Source organism: Pinus tabuliformis, chromosome 1_1 (genome assembly GCF_031772625.1).
Source record: "Pinus tabuliformis cultivar Carrire ecotype Pingquan chromosome 1_1, CPIR1, whole genome shotgun sequence".
Classification (NCBI taxonomy): Eukaryota; Viridiplantae; Streptophyta; class Pinopsida; order Pinales; family Pinaceae; genus Pinus; species Pinus tabuliformis.
This window is the reverse complement of record NC_142297.1, coordinates 597,060,053-597,072,078: the sequence shown is the minus strand read 5'-3', so window position 1 is coordinate 597,072,078 and position 12,026 is coordinate 597,060,053. Positions and strand designations below refer to the sequence as shown.

The 12,026-nt window shown below is 38.7% G+C and overlaps 1 pseudogene; it reads right to left on the bottom strand.

Moving 5' to 3' along the window:
• Window positions 1-12,026, bottom strand: part of LOC149214682 (disease resistance protein RUN1-like) — a 132,614-nt pseudogene that overhangs the window by 114,370 nt on the left and 6,218 nt on the right.

Below are 12,026 nucleotides of genomic sequence, written 5' to 3'. Positions count from 1 at the left end.
GAAAGTCTTCATGGAGTTGCAAATGATCAAAGCAGACACGCAAATGGCTAAAGAGGCTCATGTTAAAGTTACTCGTATTGAGCAAGAGATTGAAAATGATAGGGAAACATGATTTGAGAGGGTCAACATACATCTTGAAATACTAATTGAGAAGGCCAACCGGGATAAGAATATGCTTCGACACATGGCCTACCATTACATGACCCGCAACAAAATCTGCAATATGAGGATTAGGAAGCTAAAAGCTAGGTTGAGGAGAGCCTTAGAGGGCAAGAAAGAGCAAGATAGGTTGGAAATATTGGCTTAAGCCTCCCTAGCTCATCAAAGCAGCTGATGGTGGTGTCCCATGCCAAATTTGGGCAAATTTTGGGAAGTTTTTGCATTTTTGCAATTTTGTAATTTTAAACACAGAAATTTTGCCGAGAAGCACAACGCCACCGACACTGCGCTTTTCCCTGGGGCATCAGATGGAGAAAAGGTTTGCATATTTGGATTCAGGAGGATGAGAACATGCACCTTGGAAATTTTCAGAAATTTTGGAGAAAATCCGGGTCACCAAAAGGTCCAAAAACTACCAAAAAATGACCTCTCTGCCTCTTTTTGGACACACAGAAGCAGTCTTGGGAGATTCAAGTTTTTGAGGGGGAAAATGACCTCCAAATTCAAAAATTCTAGGTGTTTTAGAAACTAGACTTGAAGACCTTTCCAATGAGCTATCATGGGATCAATTTGGCTAAGGGGAAGGCCTCCAAAAGTTTGCTGAAAGTGGCATTGCGCTTTTGGCTAGTGGTGTTGCGCTTTTGACCATTTTGCTCAGAAAATCAAAATTTCGCCTGTTTTGACTAGAAATTGACTTCTCTCTCATAATGGTTTTTTTTACTGATGTAATTGATGACATGGTATGTACTTGTAATGGTAAAATAGTGTTACATGGTAGATTCATTAGTTAGAGGTGGTTTTGAGGCAAATGAATTTGTTTCCACTCTTTTAGAGGCAAGTTGTTTAACTGCCTATATTCTAGTTCTTTGTTGGGAAATGGTTGAAACAACCCCTCTTCTCATGGATTCGACTCCTGAAGGTCAGGATGAGTTGTTTGATGTCTATATTATGTATTTTATTTCTCATTTTCAAGGGTTTGATTCACTTGGATGCTTTGAACTATATTGTACATCATTGTAAGCAGTTTGGCAAGGAAATTAATAGGAGTTGCAGCTATTTTATGGGATACCTATGGTATGGTACTTTTGCATAGTTTCTTCTTTTGTTATCAGTTGTTTACATGTTTTATGTATGCCATCATCTATTTCACATCTTCTAACTGCATGATATCAAGATAGATAGGTAGAATTCATTGTTTGCAGTGCTCTACCTTGGGAAACCATTCAGTATTCTATGTTTTTTGCTATTTGAGAAGGATACATGATCGTTACATGCCCTCCTCATCTCCTCACCAGTCTTAGACATCTCACCTCACTCAATTTCAAGTGTAAAATCTATACCTACCTTGCCCCATAGAACACCCTGCATTCTGACCTAATTTCCCAGACCCAAATTTCCTAGCTCCATCTGATCCAGCAAAAAACCAACAAAATCAATCAAAACCCTTGAGCTACTATACCTAGCATAAAATCTTGTTCATGATCCAGTCATCTTGACTGAGATTCATAAGGAGAGAGCCCTCTCCCGACCTGGTAGGGCTAGCTACCAGGTTAAGCTTGGTTTGTGGTTACCCTAGAATTGCCTCCCTTCAGCCTGAGGTCAATCTAGGCTCTAACACCATATTCCAAGCATGAATGTGGGATCTCATAGAACACATCAATCAAAACTCATTCAGGGCTTCTAGAGGCCATCCACCTCAACCCATCAAATAGTGATTCCACCTCAAGGTCAGACATCACAAAACCATCATTATATTGGTCTCCATCGAAGCCTTCCAGGGATTCCAAAGCATTTGTTCCAACCAAGGCTTCCAGGACTAGTAAATCAACCCATAGCTGTCGCTGGGCTTCCAAAGCGTTTGTCCAACAAAGGCTTCTAGGACTATTAACTCAACCCACTAAGGGCTTCTAGAGCGTTTTCCAACCAAGGCTTCCAGGACTAGTAACTCAACACAAGCTGTTATAGGGCTTCCAGAGAATTTGTCCAACTAGGGCTTCCAGGAACTAATAACTCAACCCAAGCTAAGGAATCATGAGAACCAACCAAAAAAAATCATGAAACTAAACCCACAATCACCATGGCTATCCAAGAAATGGCAATCTAAGCAACCTCCATGCCAATGACAAATTACAACCAAGAAACCACATGCATATGCCATGCATGCCAAAACTAGTGAAGAAATCATACATGCAACTTGGTACCTGCAAGAAAATCTGATGTAGCTGTTGATATAGATTCCTTCTTGTGGTTTCCTACTCTTCCTTTGCCTTCTTTCTCCAAAAATACAAGTATGCCACACCCTCCAAAAGTGCTCCAAGAAAACTCTAAGTATCCAAGAGTATGAGAGAGAATAATGAGAGAGAGCTCCCACACTGAACTAAAAAAAAGGTTACCAACTGATCCTTAGAAGCCTTTTTATGAATGAGACCTCTATTTTATTCATTTTCTTCCTCACATGCAACCTGTGACCTTTCACCTCATTTTTCTCCTAATTTCCATTATTTTCATAAATAAATGTGCCAAAATGTCTTTTAATGCCTTAGCCATTGCCTTTGGAAATTTCCTTAGCCATAAACAACCAAATGAACATCCCTTAGGATGTATTTCCCAACATTCAACTTGGAATAAGTGTCCCATTCATCCATGGTTATTGTTTTTAACATTTATTACATGGAATTTTCACCAGGGTTGTTACAATTTAGCTTTATTATGCATGTGATTTATGATTATGGTATATGATGATTACATGTGATCTATGATTCTGGTTTATGATGGTTACATGTGATTTATGATTTTGATCTATGATGGTTGTGTTTCAAGCTAACCTGATGTGATATGTTATGCATGATGCTTTGATAAAACAATTAGTTTGACTTTTTGTGACAGGAAGTAAACAAGATTACAAGTGTACCTTATTGACCAACTACAAATGAGGTATGATTTGAGGTTATTTCCATTTTAGTTTAATATAATGGAAGTTATGTGCTTGGAACAGGAATGCATGAACATGCCCGGTTGGATGGTTGAAATTGACTACAAGAACGGGCAGCAACAGTGAAAGAAATTGGAACATGTAGTAGTATGCTTGTAGAGTACTTCAAGAGCAGGGCCATTGTGTGACACTGGTACCCAATAGTGTCCATTGATTTCCATGAGCATGCTATGACCAGTATGACAGTTTTGAGGCAGGTATATGCCTTAATTGTTTGATCCTCTAATGCGAGGAAGCCTTGCCAAGGTATGGATCACCCAGGATAGGGGATGTCAGGGAACTTGGAAGGTGAGTGATTGCACGGAAGGGGTTGACCAGATTTCCTGAAGGACTATGTAGCAGAGAAGGGAAGGTCGGGGATGGATTTGTTTTGGTCATTAGCATTGCTAGATGGAATCAAATGCACATTGGGAGTGCGCCCTGGAAAAATGAACCAGTAACTGTTCACTAAGAGGACAAGTAGCGTGGGATTTTAGCATTGGACATTGGATGCAACTTTGACTGTGGCAGTGGATTGTGGACTTCCTAGGAAGGAGGTGACTCCTGGTATTACCTTGAGGGTGGAGTTGTGAGCCTATAGATTCCCTTGTTGCAGATGCAAACATCGGATCCATTTTATTTGCTATTTGAGCAAATGTGTATATGTCTATATGTGTATATCATTGTAAATACCGTAATGAGCTCTGTTATAAAGCTCTAGTATGCAGTATGGTTGTTATCCAGTCATGTTGTTATGTTTTATAAAATGGTCATTGTAAATATTGCAACGAGCTATGTTATAGAGTTTCATGGGTAGTAAGTTTTTGTTTTCAACGGTCTTTCTGGTTATAGGTGTCATTGAACACCGAGGATGGTGTTCCCCCAAGGGTGGGGGGGTTTGTAACAACCCTGGTAAAAATCCATGTAAAAATATGTAAATACCACGGTTGATGGGACACGTATTCCAAGTTGAATGTTGGGAAAAACATCCTAGTGGGTGTTCATTTGGTTGTTTATGGCTAATGAAATTGGAAAATGCAATGGTTAAGGCTTTGGAAAGGAAAAATGGAATTTTGGCACAATTATTTATGATAATAAAGGAAATTAGGAGAAAGGGAAGGTGAAAGGTCACAAGTTGCATGTGACGAGTAAATTGAAGGAAAGTAATGGAAAATGAAGAAAATAAAGGCCTCGTTGATAAAAAGGCTTCAATAGGAAAGCTTGGTTAGTGTAACCTTTTGCCAGTTGAGTTTTGGATCTCTCTCATTATTCTCTCTCTCTCTCATACGATTGGACACTTAAAGTTCTCTTGGAGCATTTTGGAATTGGAGCAAGAAAGGAAAAGAAGGCAAGAGGAAGCAAAGATCAAGCAAGGAAAGCCAAGATCAAGCAGTTACAACTGGCTTCATTGCAGGTATCGACTTGCATGTGTATTTTCCTTGGTAGATTTCGCATGCATGGTATTGCATGTGGTTCTTTTCTATCATGGCATGAGTTTTTCCAAGTGTAATAGTGTTTTCATCCTAGCCTTCCCATTTCCGGATAACCATGGTGTGATGGGGTTCTCATGTTTTGGTTGAATTGGATTGCCAGATGGATTTGAATCTGAGTGAGGTGGATCTCCGAATGAGAGAGCATATGGCCTAGTGGTCCCTGAACTAGACTGTGGATCACGGTGAAGCCACGGGCCTAGTGACCCCTGAGCCAGATTGTTGGTTTCAGTAAATCTAGGATTGTGTTGCCTTGGTGGGCCTAGAAATTCTTGTTGGTGAATGGCAGGATATATGGTAAATCCAAGAGGTGGTTTTCTCTCTGTTGGACCTAGTAATCCTTGGTTTGGGATATGTGGTAAAGCCTACAGAGTGGGTCTCGGATTAGGGCCTACTGATCTGGGTTTGGATTGCAGTAAAGCCTGAGAGACTAGGATAGAGGAAAATTCCTCACGGTGTAGGTGGAGAAACCTAGTGGCATCCATGCTTGTTTGGCCTAGTGATTGCGTAGAGATCACAGTAAAGCCTATTATGATGTGTTCATTGTGTTGGCCTAGTGATCTAGGATGGATTACGGTAAATACTTGTTTATGTTGATGAGGGTGACGTGGTTTAGACTCGGTATTCCTTGGTTGGTTCTTTTGGTTTGAGTCCCACATTCATGCTTGGAATATGGAACAAAGGTGAATGGTTGAAGAGAGATTTGGCTCAACCATTCTATGGTCGAGTGGAACATGGTAGTCCCATCTCCGGTTGGTTTATTGCATTCATTAATGAGAAATTCACTCCCTTGATTTCCATGTGCAAATGTATTGATGCATATGCGGATTTTGAAGCCTGATATGTTTATGGTAATTATGTTCCTATTATGTTGGATATATGTATATTTTATGAAAACAAATATGTATGGGTCTCAACATGTTTTTACTGGTAAATGAATGAATAGTGTATCTATGGCCTAATAGATGATAATGTAGCAAATTACATGAGGGAATAATGGTTCATAGCGATTCTCAGATAAGTATGAGATCCGTACACTTAATTATGTTGTTTACACCTATAGGTTACATGTTGATGATATGTTTGACGAAATGCCTGGTATGGCTAGGAGGGGTCTAATAAAGGTCTTGTTTGACTTATTGCTTTTGCATCATTTTTTCCCTGTACTTCTACTGATTTCAAGCTATCACTCCATTCTCGGTAGTGGCCTAGGCTCTAGGCCTAAAAAAGTGGCTTTAATCCGAGGGTTGTTGGCACATAACTAATAATTTTGGTCTCTGTTCGCTGGCAGGAAAGCCTGTGAGAGAGACCTAGGTTTCCGTCACCCCCTTGCCCATAAAATGAGAGTGACTATGGCCTAAGAGATCTAGAACAATAGTGGGACCTAGGGACAAGCTATTTGAGTGGCTGACATGTCTACTAAGAGTTATGTTGTTGATGTTGGATGATTGTATGTGATGTTCCATCGATTCCACCTCCTTAAGGTCACATAGGAGGTCGAATATGATCATAGTATCCTCTCACCTCATGTTTACCCTGGTTGGCATGGTTACTTGGGTATATGTGGGAGGAGGGTGTTACAAACAAGTTATGGGCAATGGCCGAATTCTAGGCTTGAAAAGTGCCTTAAATTCCCTAGACTCTGGCACAAGTCTACTGGAAATAGTCCCTGCACGCAGGCATGTAGACTTGTGAGAGCATTCAGAGCTCTCTAGATGTTGGCATGCCCATAGAATGGGAGCATACATAGGTGAAGAGGTCTAAAACGTTAGTGGGACCCAAGGGTTGGTTAGCATAAAGGTTGGGATGGTTCCTAGGGGTCCTATTACTGATGTTGAAGGTATGTATGGTGTTTATTCGTCGGTTCCACTTCCTTAACATGACTTAGTAGGTCTAATCATATCATAGTAACTTCTTGTCACATGTTTACCCCGGTTGGCCAGTTGCTAGGGTAGATGCAGGAGGAGGGTGTTATAGAGTGGTATCAAAGCATGGCTCACCTCTCGGATTGGATGGGTTGTCTGTTGGTCATGCATTCATGCTGGTTGCATATGTGTTTCTTGTGCTTGTAATCCATGTGCTTGTTGCATTTACATGGTGTTGATAATGGTTGTAGTGATGTCGCCATACACAGGTTGATGGTGTTGTTGTGGGATGTGTCACCATGAATGTATGGTTGTGTATGCATTGTCATGCATGTCGGTGTCTATAGGCATGCATTGTCATGGTTATAGTTATGCATGTATAATGGGTCAAACATGCATTGTGAGGTCATTGCATGAAATTAGGTCATCATGATGATATTGGTATGTTATGATGCTAATGTGTTGGCTGAGATAGAGTAGGAGATGTAGACCATTAAAGTGAAGTTGCAGCATTGGAATTCGAGGCAAGAGAATTTTGTCATACAAGTTTGTATGTTGGGGATGCAAGTATCTAGGTTAAGGATTGTTATATGCATTATGGTTATGTGTACGCCTTTCATTCCTTTGATTTTATGGTTACATACACAATAGATGCTAGTTGATTAGTGTAGTTATATGCACGTGTCAGATAGTCATGAATGATAGTAACCTGTGGTGTTATGCATTGCTATTGTTGTTTTAGCTTAGATAACTTAATGATTAGGGTTATTACCTTAAGGTCTTGTTGTTATATGTATCATACTAAGTTGGATTGGCCTATGAAAATGGTTATGGTTATGACATTCAGGTATGAGTTAACATGATGTGATATTATGTCATACTAATCTAGATTGACTGTACAGATGTGATTATTATGTATGAATGATAATTGTTTATGAGTTTATGATGTGAACATGTTCGCTAGTCACTATTATGGATATCATGACATTATTTATGTTTGAGTTGATTCATGCTAATCTGGATTGTTTGTGCAGAAAAGATAGCCTCCCTTAAGATACAATAAGGTATGAGCTTGCTTATGTTGTCTATTTTATGCATGAATGTTTGATTATGTTGTTTATTTGGTGTTTGAGTGTTTGGTGTCTATTATGTCATCTATCTATTTCCTGAATGTTTGATTACTTGAATGATATGAGTATGTGTCTATAGGATTTCTTGTTGAAATGATCTTGTTTTAAGATGGTTATACTAACACATATGTGTTGAGACAATTGAAATGAACTTGAGTATAATAGATGACAGTTGTAGCATTATGTCTAATGACTATGAGTTGACTATGAATTATGGCATGGTTGTTAGATTTGGTAAAGGTTTTCAAATTGATAGATATGATTTTCTTTATATTTGGAACATGTGATTGACATGTGTGAGAAGTTGCATGGAAACATGTTTGGTATTAGCTTGACAAGGTAATAGTTGATGTGTTTATATAACTAACAGTTGGGTGATGTGATAGTGCATACTAAGACCCAATTGCAATAAATTAAAAAGTAAAAGAAATGAATTGGGCAAGAATTCCTTTGGCTATGTTTGGAAATCCTAATTCCAAACAAATGAGTGCTTTGCATACCAGAAGTCTTCTTAACCTTGATTTCGTCTGAAATTATGTGGGTAATATGCTATATTCATGAACATGTATTTGAAAGGTATATTAACTAGTCTCTAGTTACAGGTGGATCTATCAAGGGAATCAAAGTCCCTTGAGACATGGTACAAATGTATTCAGCTACAAGGAAAGGTTCTTGGCATGACAAGGTAAGCTAACTGGTATATTGTTATATTTATTTATACACTGACATTTATTTGTTGATGTTAGTATGATACAAGGGATTGCATGGAAAAGAGGATGCCATAAAATCTTGAAGAAGGCTCAGGTTGAAATTTGCCTTCGAAGCACTGGGAACCATGGGGATTCAGTCATGACATCTGTTTTCAATCTTTTGATTTTGGTCTTTTGGTGATTTGTTGTGCTTGATTGTGGTTTTTTTTGAGTCTTAGGCATAGCCATGCCACTTTGTTTGTGGTGTCGTATTGTTGTTGGTTTTCCGTGATTATCTTCTTGTTTTCTTCTCGGTCTTTCCTTTATTGTTTTGAGATTCTTGGGAATTGTTTGGGAAAAGGGGAAATTTAATGGACCTCGAGAGAAGCTAAATGAAGCCCAACAAGTAATGTGAGAGCTAGACAAAGCATGGTGAATGTGTAAGAGAAATTGAAGGTAAGAATATCACAATTGGTTGGATTGGTTAGGTCCATTGTGGTAAATGGATAGTGGCAGTACAAACATGAGAAAGGTAACCAGAAAGGGTAAAGTAAAAGGACTTGATATGTAAGATTCCTTGGCTATGTTGGGAATGGTTGTTCTCAATGTTGTGCATGATGTGCATGGATAAAGGCAGTTCTCTTAACCTTGACCTTATGTTATCTGGTAATTATGTTGTGATCATGGTTATGCTGATGTTTATATATGTATACATGTATGTATGTATGTATGTCATGTCTAACAAGGTCATCATGTATCATTATTGCTTTATGTTAATGTTTATGTATATGTATCTATGTATCTATGTCACTGCCCGATGGGGTTGTCAGGGATCATTCTTGTGGAAGAATGATTGCTTATGCAGGTGAATGACATGACGAGGTTCCTGGTGTTACGAGAATCAAGTGGGAAGAGTAGGCATGACGAATATACAAAGTAAGTATCACGTGGATATGAATTGATATTTTATGCTTGTATTATGCCTATGTTTATGTTATGACATGTAATGCTGAAGGATACATCAGCGGAATGAAAACAATGTGCTTTGCAGGCATGTTAGGATAAGCATGGATGACAGAGAAACATTGGAAGAAAGGTTGCTTCGTAGAGACAGTGTGGTTTTGGATGTGTGGTACTATTGTTGTGCATATGTTGTATATGTTGTACATGTTTCATTTGTGATGTTGTTCACATGTGATGTTGTGCATATATAACATGTGTACATGTTGTTTATGCAATGTTATGTACATGGTGGTACAGATAGTGTTGTGTGAATGTTGCATATGTAGTGTTGCATATAGATGGTGCTATGTACATGTTGGATAAGCAGTGTTGTGTACATAGGGTGTTATGTACATGTTGTATATGCAATACTATGTACATATGGTTTTGTGTGCATGTTGTACATATGGTGTGGTGTGCATGATTGTACAAGTGGCATTGTGTGCATGATTGTACAAGTGGTGATGTGAGCATGTGGTGTCGTGTACATGTTGTACATGTGGTGCTATGTGCATGTGATGTTGTGTACATGTGGTATTGTGTACAAGTTGTACAGGTGGTATGATGTACATGTGGCGTTGTGTACACATTGTGCAGGTGGTTCCATGTACATGTGATGTTGTGTACATATTGTGCAGGAGGTACTGTGTACATGTTGTACATGTGGTACCAATCTAAATGTGGTATTATGTGCATGTTGTACATGTTGTGTTGTGTACATGCGTTACTATGTATGTGCATGGTGTAGTTGTGGTATTGTGACATGTGTACTCATTGTGTTGTACTCTATGTAGTACATGTATTATGTGGTGGTGTACACTGGTTGTAGGCGCATGTATTGTGTTGTGTTGTACACTGGATGTAGGTGTATGTGTTGTATGTTAGGTGTAGGTGCATGCATTGCAAGGTGTTGTATGTTGTGTGTGGTTGTATGTGTGTGATGCACACTATGCGTATGTGCACATGGTTGAGGAGAAAGCAGTGGGTGTTTATCAGGTGTGGAAACCAATTCGAAGTGCATACGGAATAAGGAAAAATGTAGAAGCTAAGGATTGATTAAAGGATAAATATCAATATTTTATTTCAATTTTATTATGCATGAGATTTATGATTCTATCCTATGATGATTACATGTGATCTATGATTTTGGTTTATCACGGTTACATGCGATGTATGATTTTGATCTATGATGGTTGTGTTTTGAGCTAAACTGATGTGATATGTTTATACATGATGATTTGGTCAAAGATGCTAGTTTGACTTGTTGTGACAGGAAGCAAAAAAATTGCAAGTGTACCTTGTTGACGGGCCACTAATGAGGTATGATTTGAAGTTATTTCAATTTATTTTAAATCTAATGGAAGTTATGTGCTTGGTATAGGAAGCACACAAATGACCCGTTGGATGGTTAAAATCGACTGCAAGAATTAACAACAATGAAAGAAATTGGAACATGCATCAGTATGTTGGTAAAGCATTCAGGAGCAGGGCCATTATGGGACAATGGTACCCAATAGTGTCCATTGATTTCCATGAGCATGCTATGACCACTGTGATGGTTTGAGGCAAGGATATGCCTTGGTTTTTGTGTCTTCCGATGTGAGGAAGCCTTGCCAAGGGATGGACTACCCGAAATGTGGGTGCCAACAAAACTTGTAAGGTGTATGACTGCACAGAAGGGGGTGACCAAATTTTCCAAGGGACTGTGTAGCAAAGAAGAGAAGGTCGGGGATATATTTATTTTGGTCATTAGCATTGCCAAATGGAATCATATGCACATTAGGAGTTCACCCTAGAACAATGAGTCGGTAACTATTCTCTGAGAGGACAAGTGGCGCAGGATTGTAGCGCTAGACATTGGATGCAGTTTTGAATTGACAGTGGATTCTGGACTTCCTGGGAAGGAGGTGAATCTTGGTATTACCTTGAGGGTGGAGGTGTGAGCTTTTGGATTCCCTTGTTGGAGATATAGGCATCATATCATTTAATTTGTTGGTTGAGAAAATGTGCGTATGTGTATATGCATGTATTATTGTAAATATTGTATCGAGCTATATTTATAAAGTTCCACAGACAATATGTTTTTTTGTTGGTTGAAGAAAATGTGTATAAGTATATGTGGATTGTAAATACCGTAATGAGATGTGTTATAAAGCTCCAGTAAATGGTATGTTTGTCATGTTTTAGCAGATGGTCATTGTAAATATTGCAACGAGCTAAGTTATAAAGCTCCATGGGAAGTATGTTTTGTTTCAATGGTATTGTTGGTTATAGGTGTCATTGAACAACGAGGAGGGTGTTCCCCCAAGGTGGAGGGTTCTGTAACAACCTTGGTGAAAGTTCCATGTAATAAAAGTTAATAAAGGAAAAAATAATAACCATTGTTGATGGGACACTTATTCCAAGTTGAATGTTGGGAATGAAATCCTGGTGTGTGTGTTGATTTTGTTGTTAATGGCTAAGGAAATTGGCAAAGGCAATGGCTAAGGCTTTGGAAAGGAAAAATGGCATTTTTGGCACAATTATTTATGAAAATAAAGGAAATTTAGGAGAAAAGGGAGGTGAAAGGTCACAGGTTGCACGTGAGGAGGAAAATGAAGGAAAATAATGGAAAATGAAGAAAATAGAGGCCTCATTCATAAAAAGGCTTATGAGGATCAATGGGTAGGCTTGGTCAGTGTAAGCTTATGTCAGTTCAATTCTGGAGTTCTCTTTTTATT